The following is a 27,381-nucleotide window of genomic DNA, read 5'->3' as shown; positions in this document are numbered from 1 at the left end:
AAAATGAGCAAAAATCCAGCACAAGTCCTGACGTTCTGAGGCTCTGACACAATTCAAAGGAAGTAATCTCCAGCAATAACAATAAAAATCAAGACCATCTTGGGCAATGGAGTGAAGCAGAGTTGATGTACCATGAAGTGCTGAGCCATCATAAGCCAATGGCTCCACAAACATCTCTGAGGCAGGAGAGCTCAGTGGTGTGTGTATGTATGCATATATATATATATATATATATATATATGCATACATACACACACACACACACACACACATATATATGTATATATATATATATATATATATATATATATATATGTTCCCTTCGTTCTCTCCTCTTATTCCCTTACTTGGACTCATAAACCTCTTTAAGACATCATGTACCTCGTCTAGAAGTAACTGGGATTTTAGGAGATAAGTGGGGCGTAAGTTCAGAGATAGTGGCTTCAAGCAAATATCCCAGGCAGGAGTCAGGGGACCCTCTCAATCTTGCTGGTGATCTCTGCAGTGAGCACCACAAAGTCCTGCTAGTAGCCTTCAAATTCAGGCAACGGGGAAGCTCCAGACTGACTGGCCCGGGCCAGAGCCTAGGTTGGGGTGGTGGCTATGCATGGTGGAGTACCTGAGAGACACCCTCAAGAGCTGAGCCCATTTGACAAATATTGACTGGCTACTGTGTGTCAGATGCTTTACAGACCCTAAGTGTGACCAAAACATTCTCTGGAGGTCCCTGGAACTCTTTCAAGGGGCCCACATGGTCAGAATTATTTTTGTAACAGGAAGCCACTATCTGCTTTGTTCACTCTTATTCTGTCGTGAGTATACAGTGAAGTCTTCTAGAAGCTACATGATATGTGATGACATCATTGCTCTAACAGCATGTGTGCTTCTGCATTTCTGTTTTAAATTTCTTTATTTTAATTTTGAATACAGTAAATATTGGTAGATACAACTCATACCAACAAAAATTCTTTGAGATCCTCAGTAATTTTAAAGAGCATAAAGGGATCCTAAGAGCAAGATGTCTGAGAACCCTTGGTTTAATGCTATGGTTTGGTTACAGTTTGTTTCCACCAAATCTCTTGTGGCAGTATTGGTAGTGGAGTCTAGTGGGAGATGTTTAGGTCATAGGGGCTGACCCCTCATGAAAAGATTAATGTCCTCCCTTGGGGATAAGTGAGTTCTCACTCTATTAGTTCCCAGGAGAGCTGGTTGTTATAAAGAGCCTGGCACCTCCCGCTTCTGTCTCTCTTGCTTCTTCTCTCACCAGGTGATCTCTGAACAGGCTGGCTCCTCTTCACCTTCCATTATGAATGGAAGCATCCTGAGGCCTTCACCAGCTACAGATACCCAATCTTGAATTTTTCGGCCATAAGAATCATGGGCCAAATAAATGCTTTTTCTTTATGAATTACCCAGCCTCAGGCATTCCTTTATAGCAACACAAAACAGACTAAAATATTTAGTGTACAGTAAATTTTTTTTCCAGTCTTTGGCATATGACTATGTTTAATCGTAAAAATTTGAGATCATATTATAGGTATACTTTGTATTTGTATAAACAACTGTGATAACATTTCTATGAGCCAGACACTGCTCTAAGTACCTTCTCTTAGCAACCCCTTGAGATAGAAATTATTGTAATCTCCATTTTAAAAAATTAATTAATGTTAATTGCCTTGTTCAGGGTTACACAACTAGGGAAAGACAGAGTTGTAATTTATGCCAAGGCAATTTCAAGGCATAGTATTTCAACATCTGGACCACATGTTCCTGAATTTATGTACTCATTCTATAATTTTTGGGCATTTAAGTTTTCAATTTTTCACCAATATAAAATAACACTATCTGAATGTCCTTGAATATACAGCTTTGTTGGGATCATGGATTATTTCTTTGTAATCAATTCTTAGGAATGGAATTATTGGGTTGAGGACATATCAATTCTTTTCTGAATTGTGATATACATCTCCAAATTATCTTCCAAAATGTATATTCCCATGCGTACTTCCACCCCAAATGCTTGATGCTTGTGTCAATTAATCCTCAGAGGTATTTTTGCAAACATGAAGAAAATAGAAAAGTGTCTCCTAGGCATTTTGAAAATCTCTAGAGAAGTCAAATACCATTTTAAAAATATTTTTAAACACATATTTCTCTTAGTGCAAATTGTTTGCTCCTTTTTAAGATTTTTATTTAATGAGATTGATCTGATGTGTATGCACACATTCATGAGCTTATGCATAAAAGTGAGTTTTGCCCAGAGCAGAGTGATCACTTAGACACTTAATCTAATGAGAATACCATTCGATAAAAGTATGTGGAACTTCTTTATGGGACTTACATGCAAAGTAGTTTATAAACCACATAAGAAAAGAGGAAAGTCTTTGTATAAAGCATTGTTATTACCTTTAAAAAATGTTATTTGTATTTAAGAAAAACACAACCATATTGTATTGTTCATTAATCTTATTTGCCAGGTTGAATCCAAATAACTTTTTGGCTGTCTGCTAATATGGAGTCTACTCTTAAGGGACTAGGAGTTATCATTACAGAAGTTATCTGTAGTGGACACTGTGGCTGCCCTGACTTGTTCACTCATCCCCCAGGGGCTACGAGTAACGTCTACTAATGACCTGCAGCTGTCCTTCTTCATAGACTTCTCTGCTGAACAAGGGTGCCTGCCCACTAGGTTCTTAGCCCCCGAGAGCAGCCAGTAGCCAATGACTGACACAGGGATACAAAAGGCTGACATCTTTGCCTCAAGCGTGCCTAATTATGTGCTGCAATTTGTGCTCCAGAGCTTTCTATTGGACCAGACTGATGCGGGTCTTCAGCTGAGACCACATCCTTACTCAGCTTTTTTTCCCTTGCTCTATTCTGCTTCTCTTACTTCCAATCTGCTGAGAACACTTTTCCAACAAATTTTACAAGAATCTCCACCTCAAGTTCTGCTTTTGGGGAAACCTACCTAAGACAGTTGGTGCCAATAGTGGTCATAGGAAATGGACTCTAAGGTATGGGATCCTGGGGGTGGATCGCTCACTTGCTGGATGACAGTGAGGATACCTCCTGGCAGTAGACAGAGTATTGATACTCTCTGGCATGCTGTACATTAGCTAAGAACTTCACTGTGGTAATCTGAGGAAGAATGCAGGTAGAAGGGAATGCACTGCTTAGTACAATGTCTCTGGCATTTGAGAGGTATGGAGCAAATAGAAAATTTAGGACTGTGGAACTAGGGGACTGGTGTTAAGTGCCATTGATTCATTGAAAAGAGAAAATGCAAAGCTCAAATGTATTAATCAGCAATTTTAAACAGAGAGCCCCTTTGATGACACTTACAGACACTCATCTCCTGCAGCCAGACAGTGGACAGAGCTGAAGGGCAAGCAGATTGCTTTTCTAATAGTAAGGAAAGCAGAGCTTCAAAACAGGTTGAATTCTCAGCTTAGGCAAATATCTTATGCGAATGTCAAGAACCTGATAGGAAAAGAATGGGGCCCTAAGACTTAGGATACAGATATTGGGGGTGGTGCACTTGAGAACCTTAGAACCCCCAGATTTCAGATTTCTCCGAATCTTCTTGGCATGCATAAATGGCCCACTCCCCCTGTTGGAAGATAGAGCCCCCGTCCATTTTCTAGATAAGACTAAGACCTCAAATAAGGCAGGTGCTTTATAATGTCTCATCTTCTTAGGATCAGCCATCACATTCTCTTCTGGACACAAGACTTAAGGTCAAGTCTCACCAAGTACTAGAGAGGTACCAGGCCTGCAAGGAGAGGAGAGAAATTATATCCCAAAGGAGGTGCAGGAATGGGTTAATATATGCCAGCAGGAGCTGGATGAGTAGGCCTAGAAGTGGATCATGAGGATGCTGGATAAAGGTGGGAAGACAAGGGAACGTTTGTCAAGGTAGGGTTAAGGACCTCAGGAAAGATGCCTAATATACTGATGGGGTGGTTGTTAGTAGCTTAGAAAAAGTGATTTGTTGCAATAAATGAGATAGAGATGCTAGATTGCCTGGAAGACTGAGAAGGAAGGGATTGAAAGTTTCAGAGAACTGAGCATGCTAGAATGGGTCAACTATATAATACTGGAAAACTCACCAGCTATGTTCCACTATTTACCAAGGTGAAAAGGAATGCACTGGGAGTGGCTGAGGGTGGATACCAGGACTACTGAGAAGTGCTATAGAGGCTTTATCTTTAGGCTGGGGCTGACAGTAGAAGATGCTATTCCAGAACCAGCCTCCCTGGAGTCAATGAGAATAATTGGGCCTTGAGTAGCAGAGGCCAGGTGGTAACTCTTAATCATCAGAAGCAAGGTAGATATAATTACTGTAACAGGCAGCAATGTTGAAATGACACCCAAGGAAGCCTGACCTATACGTATCAATGAAAGTGGCTAATGGGTCATATTGTTCCTAGGGGCAAGATAGATTGTAGCTAATAATATTCACTTAAAGTGTAAAATCAAATGAGATTAAGAATAGATGAACAGAAGGCTGAGGTCAGCCATCCCAACAGAAAACAGGATCTCTTGCCCAGTTTCTAGACCTAAGTCAGTTCTCAGATCCAAAACCCACTGACTGCAGAAAGGTTGGATCCCCATGATATGGTTTGGCCATGTCCCCAGCCAAATCTCATCCTGAATTGTAGCTCCCTAATTCCCACGTGTTGTGGGAGGAACCCGGTGGGAGATAATTGAATCATGGGTGTGGTTTCTTCCATTCTGTTCTCGTGGTAGCGAATAAGTCTCATGAGATCTGATGGTTTTATAAGCGGAAACTCCTTTCACTTGCCTGTCACTTCTCTCTTGCCTGCCACCATATAAGATGTGCCTTTGCTCCTGTTTTGCCTTCTGCCGTTGGTCGTGAGGTCTCCCCAGCCATGTGGAAATGTGAGTCCATTAAACCCTTTTTTCTTTATAAATTACCCAGTCTCAAGCATGTCCTTATTAGCAGTGTGAGAATGGACTAATACAGTTCCCACATGAAAAGACACTGCAGCATCGTAACAAGTATATACCATAGTGATTCAGCAAGTCCTTCCCCAGAGGGACCCATGTCTAGACACTAAGGAAAAGGAATACCCAGTTCTTTCAGATGCTATTAGATCAGGTCAGAGATGATCCTGATACATGAGAACCCAAAGTGCTTTCATGACCGCTTTTAGGGTAGGGGCTTATGCAAGTCAGGTAACAAGTGGAATTCTGACCCAGGTTTGTCTCACAGTTGATACACTGAGGCCGTGGATCTGCCCAGTGATCATGACCCCAGATCCCGAATGTGTAAGTGAAATGAACATTCTTAGCAGTTGGTAGAACACTTACTTTGGTTCTTTGACCTGTAAAGTAAAAGCAATTGTACAAAAAGCCGTGTGAAAATCCCCAAAACTTCACCCTTTGGTCAAGATAGGATACTATACTGCTTGGCATCCTAGAGGGGATGGCATATTGGTGCTACTCTTGAAGACATAAAGGATGTAGGAGTGGTGGGTCCCGCAATATCCTCATTTAATATATCAGTCTGGCCCCTAAAAAAAACTGGATCATAGGGGAAAACAATGTACTGCTATAAACATAACCAAGTAATTCCCCCAGTTGCAGCTGTTTTTCACTAGAGCAGATTAACATGTCCTCATATCCATAATATTAAGCTATTACCTGGCAAATATTTTAAATGCCCATCAGAAATAAGGATCAGAAGCAATTGATGTGCATATGCAATGTTTTGCTTCAGGGCTATGTGTGTTTCCTGCCTTCTCTATCACAAAATTGTCCAAAGAGACCTAGACCAACGGATGATTATGCAGAACTTTACATTGGCCCACTATATTTGATGTCATCATGTTAACCAAGCCAGATGAGAAGTGGCAAATTATCTGAATGCCTTGGCAGGATACATATGCTTCAAGAGATAGCATTTGTACAGAAAAACACTAAAAAGATTCAGGGGTTCACTACATTGGTAAAGTTTTTAGGGGTTTAGTGATCTGAACACGCTGGGTTATGGGTTATTCTGCGCATGCTGGGTTATCCTATCTAAAAAGTTTTTGTGCTTTACACCTTACACAAATAAGAAAAAAGTGCAATGCTTGACAGGCATCTCTGGGATTAGGAGGTAGCATACTCCATACTGGAATACTGATCTTTGTATGCAGTGACACAGAAGAATCCTAGATTGAGTGGGGTCTGGAACACTTCTCCAGTAAATCTCTTAAACTAGAATTTCCATCTCAGGCTCTGCTTCTAGGGAACCTTACCTGAGACAGGTGCTTCAGAAGAGACCACGTTGTTTAGAGCCAGGAGACAGGACACCTGGGTCTTAGTTCTATTGTGTTTTTTCCGTCTGAATGACCAAGGCATGTTATTTTCCTCTCCAGGCTTCCATGTTCTTATTTGTAGAATGTAGGGCTTGTGTTGCTTCAGCATTTCTTAACTTTCTTCCATCAGATAACAGACATGACAGATAAGATTTATATACATGACACACTCCCAAGGGTGTGTCCCTCTGCACCCATAAGAGCGGCTGCAGGTTATGTGCAGTTCCCAGCAGGCTGGCTATAACTCCACCCCTCTTTCCCACTCAGGAAGCGATATTGGAGTGCAGAGTGATAAAAGTGAAATCACAGGGTATGGACAACCTTGAATATGTTCTAGTTTGCTTTTTAAAACATCATTCGCAATCTATCATACTTCAATGTGTTCTTAAAAATCATTTTAACAAACCTCACTATGGGTGTTTCTTGACAACATGGTTCAGAACAAGTGGTTAAAAATACTCATTAAGATTACTTTCTGTCTCCAAAGTTGAGATTCTGAAAATCAGTCCCCACAAATTGAGTTCTGAAATCTTTGCATGCCAGTGCCCCTGTGATACCTTAAACAAAAACACTTCTTTTTATATAGAAGTTTGATAAGCTGAATATGTATCTGATAAGAGCTTCTTTCAGTTAATTACCTCCTGTTTACTGATTGCCTACTTTTGCACTATTTGTAAGATTCCAGAATTCTAAAATGTGCTTACTTGATTCAAATTTAGTGTCTTCATAGAGGCATTTCAAGAAGTTCACATTAATGAGTGTCAAAAGAGAAAAGGATTCTGTAGTCAAAGAAGTTTGGATCAATTAAGGGTTAATCAGATGTCTTTGCTGCAGAACTTAAGTCCTTTAATCTAATTTGTTAAGATGCTTTGGGAATCTCCAGGAGATAAATTTAGTCTGTGATGTTTCTCCAAGATTTTGAACATGAAACCCCATAGAATAAATGCTCAAGGAACATACTTAAGAAAAATAAAAGAGCTTTACAGCAATATTAGCTTTCAATGGTTCCCAAGTAGTTTGAGATAATTCTGCAGTGATACCATCCATGCTGGCTTTCCAACCACCAAGAGAAGTATGCTCCTGAGTGATATACAGTGTTGCCTACTCAATATGTCTTACTCCCTTTCCATCCACTGTCCAGATTCCCCAAAAGCAAACAGTAGCTCCACCCTAGAAAGTATATTGCTACCCTTCTCAGGTACTGACAGGCTTTTTGTGAGAAAGTGAACCAGAGGTCAAAAGATACAGTTCTGCCCCAGAATAAGACCACACACCTACAACTATCTGATTTTTGACAAACCTGACAAAAACGAGGAATGGGGAAAGGATTCCCTGTTCAATAAATGGTGCTGGGATACCTGGCTAGCCACAAACAGAAACTGGACCCCTTCCCTAAACAATATACAAAATTAACTCAAGACAGATTAAAGACTTAAATGTAAAACCCAAAACTATAAAACCCTGGAAGACAACCTAGGCAATAAAGGACATAGACACAGGCAAAGATTTCATAATGAATACACTAAAGACAATTGCAACAAAAGCAAAAATTGACAAATGGGATTTAAACTAAAGAGCTTCTGCACAGCAAAAAACAAAAATAAAAAAAACTATCAACAGAGTATACAGACAAGCTACAGAATGGGGAAAAAAATTTGCGAATTATGCATGTGGCAAAGGTCTAATATCCAGCATCTGTAAGGAACTTAAATTTCCAAGAAAAAACCAAACAACTTCATTAAAAAGTGGGCAAAAGACATGAACAGACACTTTCCAAAAGAAGACACACATGTAGCTAACAATCAAATGAAAAAAAGTCCAACTGATCATTAGAGAAATGCAAATCAAAACCACAAGGAGATACCATCTCACACCTGTCAGAATGGCTGTCATTAAAAAAGTCAAAAAATATTAATAACAGATGCTGGTGAAGGTGTGGAGAAAAAGGAACACTTGAACACTGTTGGTGGGAGTGTCAATTAGTTCAACCATTGTGGAAGACAGTGTGGCAATTCCTCAAAAACCTAAAGACAGAAATTCCATTCAACCCAGCAATCCCATTACTGGGTATATACCCAAAGGAAAATAAATCATTCTATTATAAAGACACATGCACATGTGTGTTTATTGCAGCATTATTCACAATAGCAAAGACATGGAGTCAACCTAAATGCCCAACAATGGCAGACTGGGTAAAGAAAATGTGGTATGTATATACCATGTAACACTATGCAGTCATTAAAAACAATGAAATCATGTCCTTTGCAGGGACATAGATGGAACTGGGGCCATTATCCTTAGCAAACTAACACAGGAACAGAAAACTAAATACCACATGTTCTTACTTATAAGTGGGAACTAAATGATGAGAACACATGCACACATAGTGGGGAACAACACACACTGGGTCTCTTGGAGGGTGGAGAGTGGGAGGAGGGAGAGCATCAGGAAAAACAACTAATGGGTACTAGGCTTAATACCTAGGTGATAAAATAATCTGTACAACAAATCCCCATGACACAAATTTACCTATGTCATAAATCTGCACATGTACCCCTGAACTTAAAATAAAAGTTAAACAAAACAAAAAACCCCAAACATCTAGTTCTGGACCTTGGTCTGGCACTAAGTAGCAAGGTGACCAGGGATGGGAGACTAAGAATTATATTAATGAAGTGCAATATTTAAAATAAAAATATTTGTGTTTGTGAAATGTGATGATGTTTTTAAAATATTGTTCAGAGATTTTTTTTTTTTTTTTTGAGACAGGCTGAGCTCAAACTCCTGGCCTCAAGTGTTCCTCCCACTTCAGCCTCCCAAATTGTTGGAATTACAAGCATGAGCCACCATACCTGACCTAGGGATGTATTTTTTAAAATAAAGTCAAGCAACTGCCACATTTCCAGGTACATAGTCTGTGAGCATCTTGAAGATAAGAACCTGGAAAGTAATATTGTCCCGTTTATTAAACATTCTATGCCTGAAATACGCTAAGCATTTTTCTTTTTCCTTTTTTTTTTTGAGATGGAGTCTCGCTTTGTCACCCAGGCTGGCGTGCAATGGCATGATCTCGGCTCACTGCAACCTCTGGCTCCTGGGTTCAAGCGATTCTCCTGGCTTAGCCTCCTGAGTAGCTGGGATTACAGGCACACACTACCACCCCTGGCTAATTTTTGTATTTTCAGTAGAGACGAGGTTTCACCATGTTGATCAGGCTGGTCTTGAACTCCTGACCTCATGATCCACCCACCTTGGCCTCCCAAAGTGCTGAATTATTTTTCATTCAGATCTTTGCTCATATGCCACTTTGTCAAAGAGGGCTTTCCTAACTATCTTACTATCTTTTCTCAAATACTTTCCCTGCCATCCCTCTCCATCCCTAATCAGATTTATGCTTTATAGACTGTATCACTGCCCAAAATTTTATTCTATTATATTCCTACTTATTGTCTATCTCCCCAACTGAAACTTAAGCTCCATGAAGACAGATATTTTGTATGTTTTGTTCTGTATTGTATCCCTAACACCTAGAATAGTACTCGGAACATTACAGATCCTCAATAAGGTATTTATACAAGGAAGTAATCAATGAATGATCTTGTAGAATTCTAACCACAATCCTATGAGCTAAGTCTGTTACTGTCTTCATTTGGTAATCAAGGAGACCAGGCCACAAAGAGATTATGTCACTTGCTCAAGGAGATAGTATGAAGGAGTAGAGCCTGTATTCAGATCCAGGTCTGACTTCACAGCTTCAGCCACGAGGCCATATAGCCTTTAAATGAATATATTTTTGCTTCTCAGAGGTGGTATCCGTGCTCCCCTCAGGAAGGGGGCTCATTAAAGTGTAGATTATTGGGGTTTACCTGATATAGTGAAACAGAATGGGTGGAGGGAGAGTAAATGGTAAGGAAAGGGATGAGGTGAAAAGAAAAGAATCATCTGTCACAGATATCAATTCCCAAATGGATGAGTCTGGCTCCTTGACTCCTGTCTAAACCCTCCCAGAGAGAAAGAGATGCAGAAGCAGCAGAAGCAGCTGTTTTCACAGCAGACCCCATGAGATCTGGGATGCTTTGATGCCCAGGTAGGAAGATAAATGTCAATTTGGCTCCTTTTGTGTTACTGGCTCTGAGACTACCAAGAGACACAGCTCTGGCTGATACCAGAATTATTATGAAGGACATAGAGGGACTCTCAGGTATCAGACTTCAACACAGAGGCTGGAGTGGAAAACAATAGGGCTGTGTGCAAATGCCTATAAAACATCACCTGGGACTCCCAGAAAGCCTTGGAAAGTGGGCAGAATTTGCCAGAATCTGAGTTTCCATGTTTAAGTGTGGGCAAGTGCTAGCTACTGACATTAGAATTATTATTGTGATTGTGATTTCATTAATAGCCACAAATATTATTTTTCCTCTTTCAAGGTCTCTGTCTTCTTTGTGTGGTTGGATCTGGGGTGGTTCTGCTCCCTTGGGCCAAGCTGGTCTACTGGGCTTTCCCCCTCATGTGAGCCAGAAGGGCAAGGCCAAGGTGCAATATTAATCTTTTCTTCTCAGGGACTATCTGTATTTCTCTGGTGGTTTTAAACAGAAAACACACACACGCAGATACACACACATGCCTTGAATTACACGGGAAGATTCAGAATCAACTCAGAAGTCCCACCTCCTGGTGTTCTCTCTCTTTGGACATGGGTGAACTGCAGAGAGAGAAAGGAGCCTTTTGTCCTTCCATTGGTCCAGGCCCAAGCATCTTGCTGTGCCTAAATTCCACACAGTGTCACAGGATTTGAGTGAAGTTGCCCTTCATTTCTAGTAACCAAGCTTTCTTGAGAGGCCGCTTCTGCATATTGAGCTGTTAACCCGCCACTCCTTTATTTACATATCAGTTAGATGAAGTTCACCCACTCAGATTGTGAAACACCTTTCATTGTTTTTGGCGAGTCACTCTTCAGGTGCAGTTAAGAAGTCTTCATTCTTGGGGGTTCAAAAGTGTTTCATACCAATGTCAACTCCATTGTCATGGCCCTAAGTAAAAACTGTGACCTGAGAGATGAGAAAAAGTCCCAATAGGTGAGGTAAGTAATTAAACAAGTGACTGCATTTTATTGTGTAAATTACACTACATTTACTGTAAAGCTAAACTGCCAATAACCCTTATAAAGTCTCAAAGGCAATGACTTAACCATGAATAGTGAGTTCCAAAGATGCAGAACAGAACACGTTTGTCCTTTAAGTGCTATTGGGAAAGAGAAACTAAATTTGAAAAAAGGCAGCTTTCCCAGTCTCCAGTCACTGAAGATTTGGCTTGGCTTCAGAGGTGGAATTCTGGTTTCCCCCAAAACCTCCCCAGTACTAAGTTATGCAAATCTTAGGTGTAGCAAGAGTTGGGCATGAAATCAATTGCAGTTGTGGACTGTTGGTAGGTTACGTGTGACTTGGTAGAATGTTATTTCTCTTCTTCAGGGCCATTTTGCTCCTTATTTCCCTGGATATGATAGGCATGTGATGATCACTCTCAGACCTATGTGTTTACAGAACTCCAGGGAGCACCATAACCATAGAATACAATTCAACGTTGCCTCCTAGAGTTGGACAATACACCAACCCTGATGCCTTTATAATGGGGCCATTCATTAGTCTGCCAAAAACAATGTCCATAGCCGGTTGGATATTCCATTCTAGCATGCTTTTCCTACCATCTGGTTCAGGTTAAGCGATTCTTTTAGCCTCAGTTTTTTGTTTACCTTTACCTGTTCTTCATTCAGATTGGGAGCTTTCATCCAGTACCAAGGGTTATGATATGCAACATATGTCACAATGAAGACTGGTGGGGAGTGAAAGAAAGACTATTTTCTAAGCTTTTCTAAAGAGGCTGGAACATTTGATCTGAAAAAGGTGTGAGAACTGGCTTTGTGATAGAAAATAGTGTTTTGGATCCCAGATCTTGTTTCTTGCATTGAGATGAAATAAGCACATGCTGTTCCCGGCAGGTGATGGGAAAAGGCAATCTGTGCCCCCCATATTCTCCAACCTAAATAGGTTGGTTTCTTCTTTCAGCAGGCCTTTACTTACAAGAACAGCTGGTTTCTTTTGGAAGCATGCATCCAACTAATCCTCCACACAGATACTTGGCTTCAACAGGGAAAATAAGTTTGCCATATTCGGCATTAAACTTGATTGCACTTGCCTCTAGGCCTTTAAACAAGCAGGGTTGCTTTATCCATTAGATTCTATAGGCATAGTGCCTAGGCTGAGGCCCAAGAACATTTCAAGAGATGGTTAAAATACTTGAGACCTGGAGGAGAAAAATAAAGAAAGAAATATTTTGATTCCATTGAACAATGTGATACCAAAATTTTTAAATGTGTAGTGACATAGCTGCAAATTATGACATAGGCCAATTTCATCAATTATTAAATTAAGTATTCACAAACATCTCATTATAGTTGCAAGCATTTGTGGATCAGTTTTTCTCACTTGAAACGTCTTACAGGTACCCAATGATTGCTAAGAAATCATAACCAATTGTGAATCAAAGGAATTACTAATACAAAAATAATTTGAAAACCAAATTAGAAAAAAACTACATTTTTTTGCCCCCAAATTATATTGGATGTGTGTACATTTGAATATGTTTCATAAGATATGGGAGGAGCTGCCTAGGACTTAGGGACCCCCAAGTGATCTGGGTAAGGGTCATTTCCCTTCCCTGGGATACTCTCTGTAATTGTCTATACAGTTCATGTTCTTTCTCTGCTTTCAACTTTTAAAGGAAATTCCCTTTTCTTTATTCTAATCCACTGGGCTCCTTGACTATTTCTTTAGCAACCAAATGTAGAGAGACTTCACATTTGCTTGTGTTATGGACAACTTACATTCTTATATTTTTATTTTGAGGCCTTTCTTGAATCTATTATATGTATTTATTCTATATTTCAACTAAAGTGAGATACTTGGATGGAAAATCATTTATTTATTTATTTATTCATTCATTCAATGACACTACCGTGTGCCGGGTGCTTAGAATATAAAGTTGAGTAAAGCAAAATACTTGGCCTCTTCTTTCAAGACATTGACAACCTCGAAAATAAGGTAGGCAGGAAAGCAGATAAATTGCTGCACAATTGCCTCCTGGCTGTTGACTATCTGTTGCTCAGACTGCTTCTGGGCTCAACAAGTTTTTATTTATTTAATAAGCAGTTTCTGTGTGTCAGCACTATTCTCAACACAGATGCTGTTTAATACTCTCATGAATTTATTTCTCAAAGCAGTCGTATGAGGCATTACCATTATCCCATTTTGCAGATGAGGACAATTGAGACACAGAGAAGTTAAGTAATTTGCTCAGGGTCCTTTACACAACAAATAAGTAGCAGAGGCAAAATTTGAACCCAGCCAGCCTGGCCCCAGAGCCCATACTGCTGGTTTGTAGGTTATGAACTAAACCATATGATCAGTACTAGTGGGGTTCAGAAAATGTTTCATAACTAATTAGGCACAGTTCAGATGAAATAGGCAGGGAAGTCTCCACTAAGGAAGTGATATTTCAATTGTTTGTATGAATAGAAATTTGTCCAACAGGTACATTTGGAGTACAGGATTAAGGAAAGGCATTCCAAGTAGAAAGAAAAGCCTATGCTATAGTCTATATAGATAAAACAAATATGTGCCAATATTTGTTTTGAGAAATGCAGATAGTGTATATGGCTGGTACTTATTTTGCTTAGAGGGGATTGATAGAGATGGGACATGAAAGGAAACCAAGGAAAATCTAATCTTGTTGATCATTGTAAGGAGTTTGGCTTTTGGTCAGTTTTGATTTGGGTCTGTTAAATGTTGATTGCCTCCCCTCCACTTCTACCCCTTCAGTGAAAGAAAATATTGATCACTTTAACTATGCAGAAAAATGATTTTAATATGAATGGAAGAAAATGCCACAAAGTCACAAGTCAACCAACAAACTAGAATAAAATATTTGTACTGCACAGCACAGTCCATTTTTCTTAATGTACTAAGTGTGAATACAAATCATTACAAGATTAAAAAAAAGACCAACAAATCAAGAGACAAGCACCGAAACAGAATTTTTTTTAAAAAAAAGGCATTTAAACATTAGTAAAGGTGCTTTGCCTACTCACAATAAGAGAAATGCAAATGAAAACAAGAATAAGATATCATTGTCACTGTTGGTTCAGCAAGGACTGAAAATTTGGTAACACCCTGGCCTGGCCAGAGTTTGGGGAAACAGCCACTCATATTGCTGGTAGGATGGTGACCTGACACAACCTCTATGAGGGTAATTGGGCAGTATCTACCAAAATTACACACGTACATATTTTTCAACCTGACAGTTATACTCCTAGGAATTTATTCTGCAGGTAGATTCACACATGGATATGATATACTTACAAGGATATGTATGTTATAACATCATTTGTAATAGGAAAACATTGAGGAACAAACCTAAACTAATAAAATTAAATAATTGATTAGGTCTCTTACAGTGCATCCATATCATAAAATTCTTTGCTGTCTTTTTTTAAAGAGAAAGAGGCGGGGTCTCACTTCATCACTCCAGCTGGTCTCGAACCCCTGGCTTCAAGCAATCCTCCTGCCTCAGCCTCCCAAAGTGCTGGGATTACCTATGTAAGCCATCGTGCCCAGTCACTTTGGTGTCTTTAAAGAGCAAGTCTGTCTGATATGTATCAATGTGGCAGAATCTTCAACACCTGGTTTTAAAAAGTAGAGTACAGAATGATGGGTTAGGTTTGTTACCATTTGTATGTGAGTGTGCGTTTAAGGAAATATACACATATAGGCTTGAAAGTGCATTAAAGACTTCTGGAAGAAGTGTAGGAAATTGGTACACTGGTCGCCTCTAGGAAAGGAAACATTGCAGTTAAGAAGAGAGGGATGGTGCACTTCTACTTCTTATTTATAAGTTTTAAAATGTTGGTGACCCCACCCCTTTGCATTGTTCTGCATTTGGCAGGAGGGTCAGTTGATACATGTTTCATAGATTTAACTTTCCATAACACTCCAAACTAGGATTCTGAGAAGAGGGAGGAGAGTGAAGAACTTGACCATGATATGCTGGAGCTGCAGGTCAAAGATGGCACAGGAGGTTACTGCTTCTTCCCACCTGCTGGTGTGGAGCCAAGGCACCAGCCTCCCTGCAAGACAGGCAGGTGGAAAAGAACATGGTTCTAGGGAAAGATGTGCAGTGGAGCTCCTTGGAAGACTTGTGTTTACTCGCCTTTCCCAATGCTGCCTTTTTGTTTAATTAAACCCAGAGATAAATGTTGTGAAACTCCTGCCTGGCCTCAGTTTGCTTACAACCCTGAGTATGTGTCCCCTGACACATTCCAACATGTAAGTAATCTTCGCTGACCCTAATTGGAGCAAAGCTTTTGCTGAAAGGAATGAATTACGTACCTATTTTTAGTGAAGTATCTGGTATCCATCTGCTTTGGTTTAATATGCTTATGTAACCTCGTTGAAGGACTGATTTCCTCAGTTAATAAGGATGAGTGCAAAAGACCAGAGTGCCCACTTAAGAGAGACTATGTTTAGACCTCTCAAGGAATAATTAATAAAGGGAATCAAGGGTCAAAGATTATTTCAACTGACAAGTCTAGGCCCTTCTCATTAGTAAAAACTGCCCAGTTGCCTTGCAGTATTTTCTTTGCCAGGAGACAACTCCTATCCTAAATGTTTAAGTGACTTCTTGTTGGGCTGGTTTCGGAGGATTAAGCTCAGTGTAATTTCATCCTTCCCAGGTGTGAGACACTTGTGTGTGCAGTAATATGATTCTGTACTGTCAGGGAAAAGAGTGTGTCTTTGTCAGCAGTGTTTGACAGTCAAACCCCTGAATCATGACCTCACTTTCAGGTAATCACTCTTCGCAGGCTTAAAACCCCTGGCGTTACCACTTGCCCTTATGCTGAGAGACTTAAAGGTTTGGCTGCTGGCACGTGGTCCCCCTGGTCAGCAGAATGGAGATGATCTGTGCTGGCAGCCCAACTGGACTTCAGAAAGCATTCCCTTCCCAGCTGTTTGGATTCAGTTTCTAAGTGCTGAGCAATACCATCTCTATGTTCAAGAAGGGCAAAAACCAAAATGAGTAGTAATTATTTGGATTTGCTTTAGCTGGTAGTTAGATCAATTCTTCTTCTGATGCTTTGGCTAATGTCCTCAAAATGATTTCCTACTGAATGTTTACAATTTCAACATGTAATACATACTCTGGATAAAGCACTAGCTCACAAGTCATCTCATCAACAAGGTGAATCCTATCTCTATCTTGGTCCACATGGAGACTAGCACATGTGATTGACAGGCAGATAAGGGCCGTATTGTCATTTGGCTGCACCTGTCCATATGGCGAGGGATCGGAAATGAGAAATGGTTGTATTCTAAGCTGGGGATTATAGAGCTGTGTTACTCTAAGTCTTACTGTCTTACAGTAGCAAGGAGCAAGAAGAGTCTTGAAAGAACGGAGCCTTAAATATCATAGGTCAAGCCCCATAGTTTCACAGATGAGGAACTATTGCCTCAGAGACAGAAAGCAACTTACACAAAATCACAGAGAAAATGCGAGTGGCCTTGCTGGGGTTAGAGTCAAAGTTTCCTGACACCCATCTAGTGGTCTTTCTGCTACATCTTTTTGTTTCCACAGAGTTTTACTGACCCCTGTATTAAAGAAAAAAAAAGATAAAGGAAAAAAAGCATGGTCCCTTGTTCTATGGTTTAAGGTCAGTCTTGTTCTTCAGCATCAGCACTTTAAGGATTTTTTTTTATCAGAAGTCTCCTTATGGTTAGCCTGAACCAGATGAAAATGCTGCTTTTATGAGTCAAAAAGTTAAATATAGTAAATTTCAGATAGTTCTACCTGAGAATTTTTCATTTAGAAAGTGGCAGTTAATGCCGGGCGCGGTGGTTCACGCCTGTAATCCCAGCACTTTGGGAGGCTGAGGCGGGTGGATCACGAGCTCAGGACATCGAGACCATCCTGGCTAACACGGTGAAACCCCGTCTCTACTAAAAATACAAAAAATTAGTTGGGCGCATGGTGGTGGGCGCCTGTAGTCCCAGCTACTCGGGAGGCTGAGGCAGGAGAATGGCATGAACCCGGGAGGCGGAGCTTGCAGTGAGCCGAGATGGCGCCACTGCACTCCAGCCTGGGCGACAGAATGAGACTCCGTCTCAAAAATAATAATAATAATAATAATAATAATAATAAATAAAAGGAAGTGGCAGTTAACATAGTTGTCCTTGAATTTAGTAAATTAGCAAATCATGTTCTCTTATTGGATTGCTTATTTAACCAAACCCTGCCCCCTAAACCTATATGGATACTTTCTACTTTTCCCTTTCCATGCAGAGGGAAACATAAAGCAATGTAAGAGGAATAGAGGAGGCTCACCATAGCTAAGACTTTCGCAAGGCTGCCAAATATAAGGTATTGCCAAAGTCTTCTGTGTTCTTGGCCATTAAACTTTAAGATATCCCTTCCTTAAGTCCAGTATTTATACCACCAAGACCAGGTCCAACTTCTTGATAGCACATTCTCATAGCACCTAATAGTTCTCTCTTGTAGCACTTCTACTTTTTCACTTACTTCTAAGGTTATTTTACTAACTTCTTCCAGATCCATGCGGGCAGGAACCTGACTGGTTTGCTTATGCTGCACTTGGAGCACTTAGCACAGTGTCCAGCATACTCAGCAAGTATGTGCTGAACGAATAAACAAAAGTCAAATGGTCTGATTTATTTCTATCCATCCCACTTGGTGAACCTTATGTCAGAACATTTTTGTTTATTTATTTATTTGTTTGTTTGTTTATAGACAGAGTCTTGCTCTGTTACCCAAGTTGGAGTGCAATGGTACAATCATAGCTCACTGTGACTTTGAACTCCTGGGTTCCAGTGATCCTCCTGCCTTAGCCTTCAAAGTAGCTAGGACTACAGACACACACCATCATGCCTGGCCCAGAATATTTTGTTTAAATTTAAATCCAATAATGGAAATCTGTGAGAAAACCCAATAATGTCACTTGGAGAGGCTCACCTGTCACAGGCCAGCCAGTGACCTACACCAGGTGCCAATGAACTCAGGAGGCAGGGCTCCCCTTGAAATTTCTTTGTATGTCAATAAGACTAATATGTAGGGTAACTTAAAATTTGGATCTTGAGCTTTCAGGGACTTTAAAATCCATCAGCAAGATATCCTCATAAACATTTGGTCATCATGCTTTCCAACTATTGGGAAGAGCATTCTGGAAGTCCCCATAACCCCCCTGGCTGGTGCAAATGAACACACAACAGGCCAAAGAAAAGTCCAGCTATGGACATCAGCTGGTAGAGCCACTTCAGCAAACAGAGGCAGGAGTTGGAAGTGAGAAGGGCAGAAATGGAAAGTCTGGTCTCCCCCAGTTCATGAGGGTCAGAGAAGTTTGTATATATTGGGTCAGAGTTAGAACCAAATGGGGTATAGTAGAAGGTGCTCTATAACAGATCTGGGCAGTGGGGAGGTCCTTAGATTTTTGAGCCAAACCAGAGCCTTCGCCCCTTGTCACTGACTGGTCCCTTTTGAAGAAAATTACCTGACCGTAAGACTAATCCATAGACTGTCAATGATCTAGGAAGGCCAAATCCACACAGACTAACCTAGATGCTGCCCTACCTGCATTCTAGAGTGGGATCTGATATCATACCTGATGTTCTTGGAGAGAATGAGACTTCTAGTGATTTCTTTGTTTGCCTAAGCCGAGGCACAGAGAGAGATCTTTTCCCAGCCAGAATAAGTACAGCGTGACTTGGTGCCTTAACTGCTCTTAACCACCTTACACTTTTCCAGTCAAGATCATTATCTGCAGGCTGGGCATGCTAGAAAGTGGAGTCTTCCCTACTGACATCTCAGCAGTATTTATGATCCTCTCTGCTTATGGAACATGAGAAAGCCAGGCCTTGGGGTACAGCTGAGACAGAATGCTTGCTTGAGAAACCAGCTCATCAAACAGGACTTACTTGAGATAATTGATCTAGGCTTCAGTTGAAACTGATGGTGGCATAGACAGAATTTCCCATGTCTGTCTTTTCACTTCCAAACTTCTTCAAGGAGTGGTCTATGTGGCTTCTCAAGGTCTTCTCCTTAACCCTCTAACATCTGGCTTCCATTTTTCAGTTGTCCTGCCCAGGCTGGGCAATCTTTGCTGTTGGATCTAGGTTGGTTGGAACTTTCAGAGGTTGCTACTGTCCTTGTCTTCAAAGTCCAACTAAAGGCAAGAGGAAATATTTTGCAGACTTCTGACTTGGGTTGAATCTGATGGTTGATTTATTTGAATGTTACATTGACTATGGGAGAGACAGATTCCAAATTTGACTTCTGAGCTGGGTTGAATCTGATGCTTGATTTATTTGGATGTTACACTGACTGTGGGAGAGACAGATTCCAACTTAGACTTCTGACTTGGGTTGAATCTGATGCTTGATTTATCTGACTGCTACACTGTGGGAGAGGCAGAGTCCAGCTCAATCCCACATTCTGAACTGTGAGAACCAGGATATATACTTTGTTTAAATTTCCAACTGTGTGATGGACCACATTCTCTAAATTAATAGGTAGAGGCATCTGAACACCAAATTGTAGTCCTAATTTGTTATAACTAAAGTCCCTTTTGATTGTGCCCTTTCTACATCTTATCAGAGGGACACATAGTGGAAGATTGTTAGTCTGAGATTAATAAACACTGAAAGGTTGATACACAGACACTGGAAGGTTATATGAGAAAGCATGTGCTGGATTTTAAAGTTTAAGAACTTAAGGCAAATTTCCTAGAGTACACCAATTCTCCTTTTTGCCAAATTCAAGAGTGAAACAGAAAACAAAATTTAAAAAACAAACTACTGTTTATTAAGCAGTATACTTGATGCTTTGCATATATTATTTTATTTAAACAACCCTTAAAGGAGGCATTTTTGTCCCCACTAAAGGAGATTTGACCAAGGTCACATCACCAATAAATGGTGGAGGTAGGACTCAAAGTTAGGTTTTCCTGAAACTAGAGTCCATGTACTTAACACTACTATACTGCACTTTTTCCCCGTCAGTCTTATTCTTGGTTTTTAGCAGCAGATGATATTGTACATTCTCTCTTCTCTTTGAAACTCTCACAAGTTAAACTAAATGTTATGCTCCTCTGGTTTTCCACATACTTCCTCTTTCTCCATTTCCTTTGTTAGTTCCTCTTCTCTCTCTTGCACTCCAGAATGTGCCCTAAAGCTTAGTGTTTCTTCACACCTTTGGAAAGATGACCTGTACACAGGGCTTCAATTTACACTTCCACATCCCACCAGACTCTGAATTTCAGGACAGTGGAGACCTGATCTATCTTATTCACTGGCAAATTCCTAGCATCTTGCAGAGTACCTGATACATAGTAGATGTTTAATAAATGGTCAAATGAATGGATGCATGAACTACAGATCTGCTGATAATTCTCAGATACTCTCCTGAAGTCCTGATACATATTCCTTGGTAACTACTAAATCTTTCCTCCTTAGTATCTTGCTATTGCTGTGAAATGGTAGTAAAAATTTGGTGAAGCCATTGAGGGTTTCAACAATTTGCTGGGGCTACCACACCAGCTGGACTCTCTCATGTTTTCCCAATGGAGGTGGCTTTATTACCAAGCTGGGATATAGACCTTCTACAGAGGAAAATGGCAGCCTGACTCCTTCCAATGATATGGGTTTGAGCTTCTTTGAGAGGGTCCCAGTGCAGCCTCTGGTTGGAGTCCCTGCTAAGTAGACATGGATAAAACATGGCTGGATCTGAAGCAACTAGTAGCTCATTTGGGGTTGACAATACCACCACATTCATTTGGGTCAATGCATGCTAGTGTTAGGTGCCCAGGGAAGAGTTAATTCCAGGTGAAGTGTAGGCATGGAAGAAGAATGAGCACATAGTTGTGAAGAGTCACAATCCTAGCAGGGCCTCCAGATCTGCCTCCTGGCTGCCTCCTCCTGCTTTGAGTCCTCAGATATTTCCATGAAACTTGGCTGTGAATGCCAAAGTTGGTGGCTGTCCTTAATTACTAGGGGTGTGGTTCACTGAGCATTTGCTTAGTCTGAAATAATCAAACGACTTATTGTGGGAAGGATGATCAGAGAGAGCCTTAGAGGCTGGATGACCTCTACCTGCTGAGTTACCCTGCCCACCTAATTGCTTCATACTATTTCTGTACTATGTGCTCCCTGATGGTCATTAACATGTGACCAAAGATCTTTGTACTTCACGCTTGCCATCATATCTATTCTCACACTTTCTACCCTAAGACAATTTGATTCCAATTTCCCAATCTTTCCTCTTCTAGGCCCCTGATCAGCCAGCCAGGCCATTTGCCACTGCCAGTGAATCTATAACTTTGGGCCATTTCTTTCGTCCATACAAAGTGGGTGACCAGATTCATCTCTTGATACTCTTTCCATTGGAAGAATTTTTCCCTCACCACTATCTTTCAAGGCCACCCCTGAGGGGATGTGTAGAGCAGCTGCTGACCATTTTTCGCTTGTAGTACATACTGAGTGGGCCCATCTAGAAATCAAGCCCAGGCTTTTTACTCCTGTGTCAGCTGGTTGTAAGGAATCCCCCAAGTGACCATAGGGAGCGAAGGGTGGGGCACTGGTGCAATAACAATGATTGACGTGAAAGCCTGGATAACTTGCTGTTGCAACTTGCTCATGACCTCTGGCCCAGCTAAGGCTTGACCCCAGGTGTACCACTTCTACTCATGATTAATTGTGGCTGGGCCTGTCTAAACTATGACTTGTTGGGGTAGACCAGGGGCCTCCCACCACTAGGCCATGGGCTGGTACTAGTCCATGGCCTGTTAGGAACTGTACAGCACAGCAGGAGGAGCAAGCAAGCAAAGCTTTATCTGTATTTATAGCTGCTCCCTATCACTTGCATTACCTCCTGAGCTCCACCTCCTGTCAGATCAGCAGCGGCATTAGGTTCTCATAGGAGGGTGAACCCTATTGTGAACTGTGCACGTGAGGGATCTAGGTTGCACATTCCTTATGAGAATCTAATGCCTGGTGATCTGTCACTGTCTCTCATCACCCCCAGATGGGACCATCTAGTTGCATCTAGTAGCTCAGGGCTCCCGCCAATTCTACATTATGGTGAGTCGTATTATTATTTTATTATATATTGCAATGGAATAATAATAGAAATAAAGTGCCCAATAAATGTAATACACTTGCGTCATCCTGAAACCATCCCCCTCACCCCGTCTGTGGGGAAATTGGCTTCCATGAAACTGGCCCATTGTGCCAAAAAGATTGGGGACCACTGGGTTTGACAAAACCCAGTTCATGATGATGAGTGTTCTGGATGCAGGGTCACTTGGGGCATTAGTTAGGGTTCTCCAGAGAAATAGATGGACATAGACGGACACACACACACACACACACACACACACACACACACACACACACACAGAGTGGGGAAATAGAGAGATTTATTGCAAGGAATTGGCTCATGTGACTGTGTGAGCAGGCACCACCAGAATTTACAGAGCAGGCTGGCAGGCTCTCGGAAACACACGGAAAAGCTGATGTTGCAATCTTGTGCAATCTTAAATCCAAAGGCAGTGTGAATGCAGAATTTCTTTCTCCTCAGGGGACCTCCAACTTTTCCCTTAAGGTCTTCAACTGATTGGATGAGGCCCACCCATATTATGGGGGGTAATCTGCTTTACTCAAAGTCTACTGATTTAAGTGTCCATCATAATAAAAAATAGCTTCAAAGCAACATCTAGACTGATGTTTCCCCAAATATCTGGACATTGTCGCCTGGCCAAGTTAGCATATAAAATTAACCATCACCCTTGGTATCTCAGAGGCAAGTTCCATATTTATTAGGGCCCAGTAGCACACTAGAGTTTTTCAAAAGGCAAATAATTCTTCCTTGCAGATGGCATGGCTTTGCTCCAGAAATCTGGGATCTGCATAACGATTGTCCCACTGGGACTCACCATAAACTAACATGACATCTTTTCCCACCATAGGTACTCAAACATCATACGGTCTTCTAGGTCACTGGCTCAAATGTTCAGGAGTTACTGTAGAGCCCTTTTCTGCTCTGGGTTCCCTCAATGATGGTAACTTTCAAGACACCCAGCACATGGACTGGAGCCGCATTCCCAAGTGTGAAATGTGCTGACTTCAGAACCTCAAGAGGTCTACAAGGAATTGTGCTTCTTTCTTCCTAATGGGGAGTACAAGGTGTAATATCTGTCTTTCACTTTGGGTGGGATATGCTAGCATGCCCATCATCATTGGTGCTGATGTTGAGCTTCTGAATCTTCCTAGGACTTACCTCCCACCACTTGAGCAGATGCTAGCTATTTCTTGATCATTCAGCCATTTAGCACAATGTCATCAATGTAGTGGATCAATATGAGGTTTGGTGAGATACTCAGAAAGCCCAAATTTCTTCAGACTGCATTACAAGAGTGAGAACTAACACAGCCCTGGAGAAAACTGTAGCTCTGTTGCCTATTTCACATGAAACTAAACTGTTTCTGGTCTTTTCTTTTTTAAGAGACAGGATCTAGCTCTATAGCCCAGGCTGGAGTTCAATGGTACAATCATAGCTCACTGTGGCTTCTAACTCTTGGGCTCATGTAATACTCCTGCCTCAGCTTCCTGAGCAGTGGGGACTGTAAGTGTGAGACACTACACCTGGCTTCTGATCTTTTTTTCTGATAGAAATGGCTGGCTCCATGCTGTGTACCCAAAGCCATGTTCACCTGCTCTAGCACAGGTGCCACATCTGGCACAGGAGCTACAGCTGTGTTTGTGTAGTCTACTCTCATGCTCCAGGAGATCCATCTGATTTCTGGAGGGGTCCAGACTGGTGAATTAAGTGGAGATAAAATGAGGATCTCTACTCTGGCCTCCTTTAGATGCTTAAGGGTAGCATTAATTTCTGTCATCCCTCCCAGGATATGAATTTGTTTTGTATTTAGTATCTTGGCTGAGGGCAAGGTGGGAGTAGATGGAAATTTCAAAGGCTGCTACTTGGCCTTCTCTGCTATGATAGGCTGCTTTTACCCGACAGGCCAAGGATTCAATGTGGGAGCTGCACCATCTATCAACTATGTCTATTCCAATGATATATTTGGAAATGATCAGTAGGTAGGCCCACTGTGAGCTAGACCTCAGTCAATAGTCCACTTGTAAACTGGTCCCATATGATTATCTTGTAATAGGGAGGATCAAGATGACATTTCAGGTCTCCAGCTATCAATATCACCTCATATTCTATGTCCAACAGTAATCACATGCTTGGGTATTCCCTCTGCCCCCAGTGTAGGGTTATCCATAGGCCCCTTGGGGAGAGGACTGAATCAATATCTCTTGCGTTGCCATGGTGTTGCAAAGTCATTTTATCTGGAGACTATCCTCTCTTTTCATCAGTGGGTTCTGGGTCTCTATAACAATTGAGGTCATGAAACTGGATAAGAGATTGTGTTTTTACTGGGGTGACTGCACTCAGCCTCCTGATCATCTAGTCTTGATTTCTTCTCAAGGTACAAGTTGAGTGTCAGGCCTCTGAATATTTGTAGGGTTTATTTTGGGGTGCCTTTGTTGACTGTCTCTCTGTTTTGCTCCTGTGGATGCTGGGGTTTTTTGTTGTTTTGTTTTTTTTCTTTTCTTTTTTTTTTTTTTTTTTTTGAGACAGAATTTCACTCTGTCACCCAGGCTGGAGTGTAGTGGCACTATCTTTGCTCACTGCAACCACTGCCTCCTAGGTTCAAGCAATTCTTCTGCCTCAGCCTCCTGAGTAGCTGGAACTACATGCATGCACCACCATGCTTGGCTAATTTTCGTATTTTTAGTAGAGACAGGGGTTTTACAATGTTTGCCAGGCTGGTCTCGAACTCCTGACCTCAAGTGATCCACCCGCTTCAGCCTCCCAAAGTGCTGGGGTTACAGGCGTGAGCCACCGCGCCCAACCTGAAGCTGTGTTGTTTTAATCATCTATATAATTCTGCAGATGAGGCCCCCTTGGCTGTGATTTTGATCTTACCACTCATTATGAAATAATTGTGTCACCTGGTTTTTGACGGTGAAAAGCTGCTGACGGGTGTCTATTGATTTCTATTGTTTTGGGGTCTTATCACCATTGGTACCTGTAAGCTGAATGCTGTAATGATGTCTCCCACTTTCACCTGGGATAGTTGGTAATGCTGGGATCCCTTTCACCAGTGCTTTCTGTAGCCTTGATAAATAGCATGTCCAGGCCTTCCCATGAACTCTAATAATCTAGTGTGCTATCTGGCCTTACACTGTACATCCACTCCAGCCTGCCCACTTCCCTACATCTTTTAATCTATTCTTCCACCATGTGCTATGGAAATTCTTATATCTTAGTTTCACTCAGCATGGGTCCTTGCTTTTGCCACACTTCTAGGAGCCATCTACGTGGCAGGTTGGGCCCATCTGCTGGGATCCTAGCCAAAGTGTTAAATCTTGTATTTTAGGAAAATAAACTCTTTCATAACCAGCCTTATGTCCCAGCTTTCTTGATTGAGCACTCTTGGGGTTCATTTCCATGGACCTCCCGTGGCGCCTGCTGGTACCTGCTAGTTAGGCATTGCAGCTTCTTTGGGGACTCTTTCCTTTCTTGTCAGACCTAGCGCAACCCTGGCTGGGTTATTCTGTGACTTAACCCTCGTTATGCACCTCGTGGCCAGAAGGGGAAGTGAAAACAGATGCTGGGGACATTACATGTTGCCCTGAGCTGGAGAGGCAAGGAAGGAGTGCTAGCTCTTAACAGGGAGGGAATTCACTTTTGCAGGTTTGGGAAGTGCAAGAATCTGAGCATTAAAGATTTTCAGAGCCATCAATGCTGGTTTCCCCATCCCTTGTGTCAGATACCTATTTTTTCCCAACAAGGGCCTTGGCCTTGTCATGGTAGACCTGCCTTAGTTGGGAGTATAACATTCTGAATCTCAGGTATTCTGATGATTAAAACCTGAGCCTGTTCTTCAGCTTTCTCTGCTTTCCTATTGCAGAAGAGTCTTTTGGCTATCAAGGAAGCCCTCTGGCTTCCACTCTTCACTTTTAATTGCCCATTAATCACTCTCAGCCTTTCGTTATCTTTAACAAAGCAACAATCACAGTAATCATCCACTCCCACTGTTATTGTTGTGACTATTTCCTGCATAATTTTCAAATGCCTGATATATGGTGTGTACTGGTGTTTTCCCTTCCTTAGTGTGCTATCCCACTTCACCACTGGTGAAAGTTTCAATAATTGGACCATCACCTTATGCCAGGGGCTATCTACCCCACCCACCTCTAGATGGGATCCTCAATGTCAACTTGGTGGTAAGATATTCAGCTCCAAAGCTATCTTATCACCTACTTTCTTAGACCACTCTTGCTACTGACTGTCACAGGCTGAGGTTCCCCAGGAAGCAGTCTCTGAGAGAAAGTTTAGTATGCAGGATGTCATTATTAGGTGATGTCCTTGGTATCAACGCATGTGGATAGGATGACTCATTTGTCCCAGTTTTCCTGAAACAGCCTTAGTTTTAGCGCTGAAAATCCAGCATCCCGGAAACCCCCTCAGTCCTATGAAAACCAGGGCTGTTGGTGGTCCTGCCTGTGAAAGGGAGGAAGCAGAAGCAGAATCAAATTGAGGAGCAGTCAAGCTGCGATACAGGCCTGAGAGCCTCAGCTGCCCCAGGGAGAGCTCTGGAACTAAATTTGGCACATCAGACATGTCCAGCATCAGGCTGAAATGGCTGAGTCCTCGTACTCCTGCTCCCTCAGTCACTGGATATGGGCTTCCCTGGGAAGGGCATGGCCTTGGGTAAGCAAATCTGCAACTGAGATATCTGAATGGGGCTGACAGCACTCCTAAGAGTTGAAGCAATAAGTCCTCCCATGAAAAGGGATCTGGGTGGTGAATCCTTGTGTCCAATGCAGATATGTGTAGATATATTTTTATATTTGCATAGACCATCTGT

General features: G+C 41.5%; 1 long non-coding RNA gene across 1 annotated transcript; it reads right to left on the bottom strand.

The window, feature by feature from the left end:
• Nucleotides 1-11,178: 11,178 nt before the first annotated feature.
• Nucleotides 11,179-15,053, bottom strand: LOC129048967 (uncharacterized). Its single transcript, XR_008511683.1, has 2 exons — nucleotides 14,834-15,053; nucleotides 11,179-12,626 (listed from the first exon to the last, which is right to left on the bottom strand). It is a non-coding gene; the product is annotated as an uncharacterized LOC129048967 (long non-coding RNA).
• Nucleotides 15,054-27,381: the final 12,328 nt, after the last annotated feature.

Source organism: Pongo abelii, chromosome 9 (assembly GCF_028885655.2).
Source record: "Pongo abelii isolate AG06213 chromosome 9, NHGRI_mPonAbe1-v2.0_pri, whole genome shotgun sequence".
Lineage (NCBI taxonomy): Eukaryota > Metazoa > Chordata > Mammalia > Primates > Hominidae > Pongo > Pongo abelii.
Note: the sequence above shows the minus strand (reverse complement) of the source record. Positions and strands in the feature narration are given on the sequence as shown.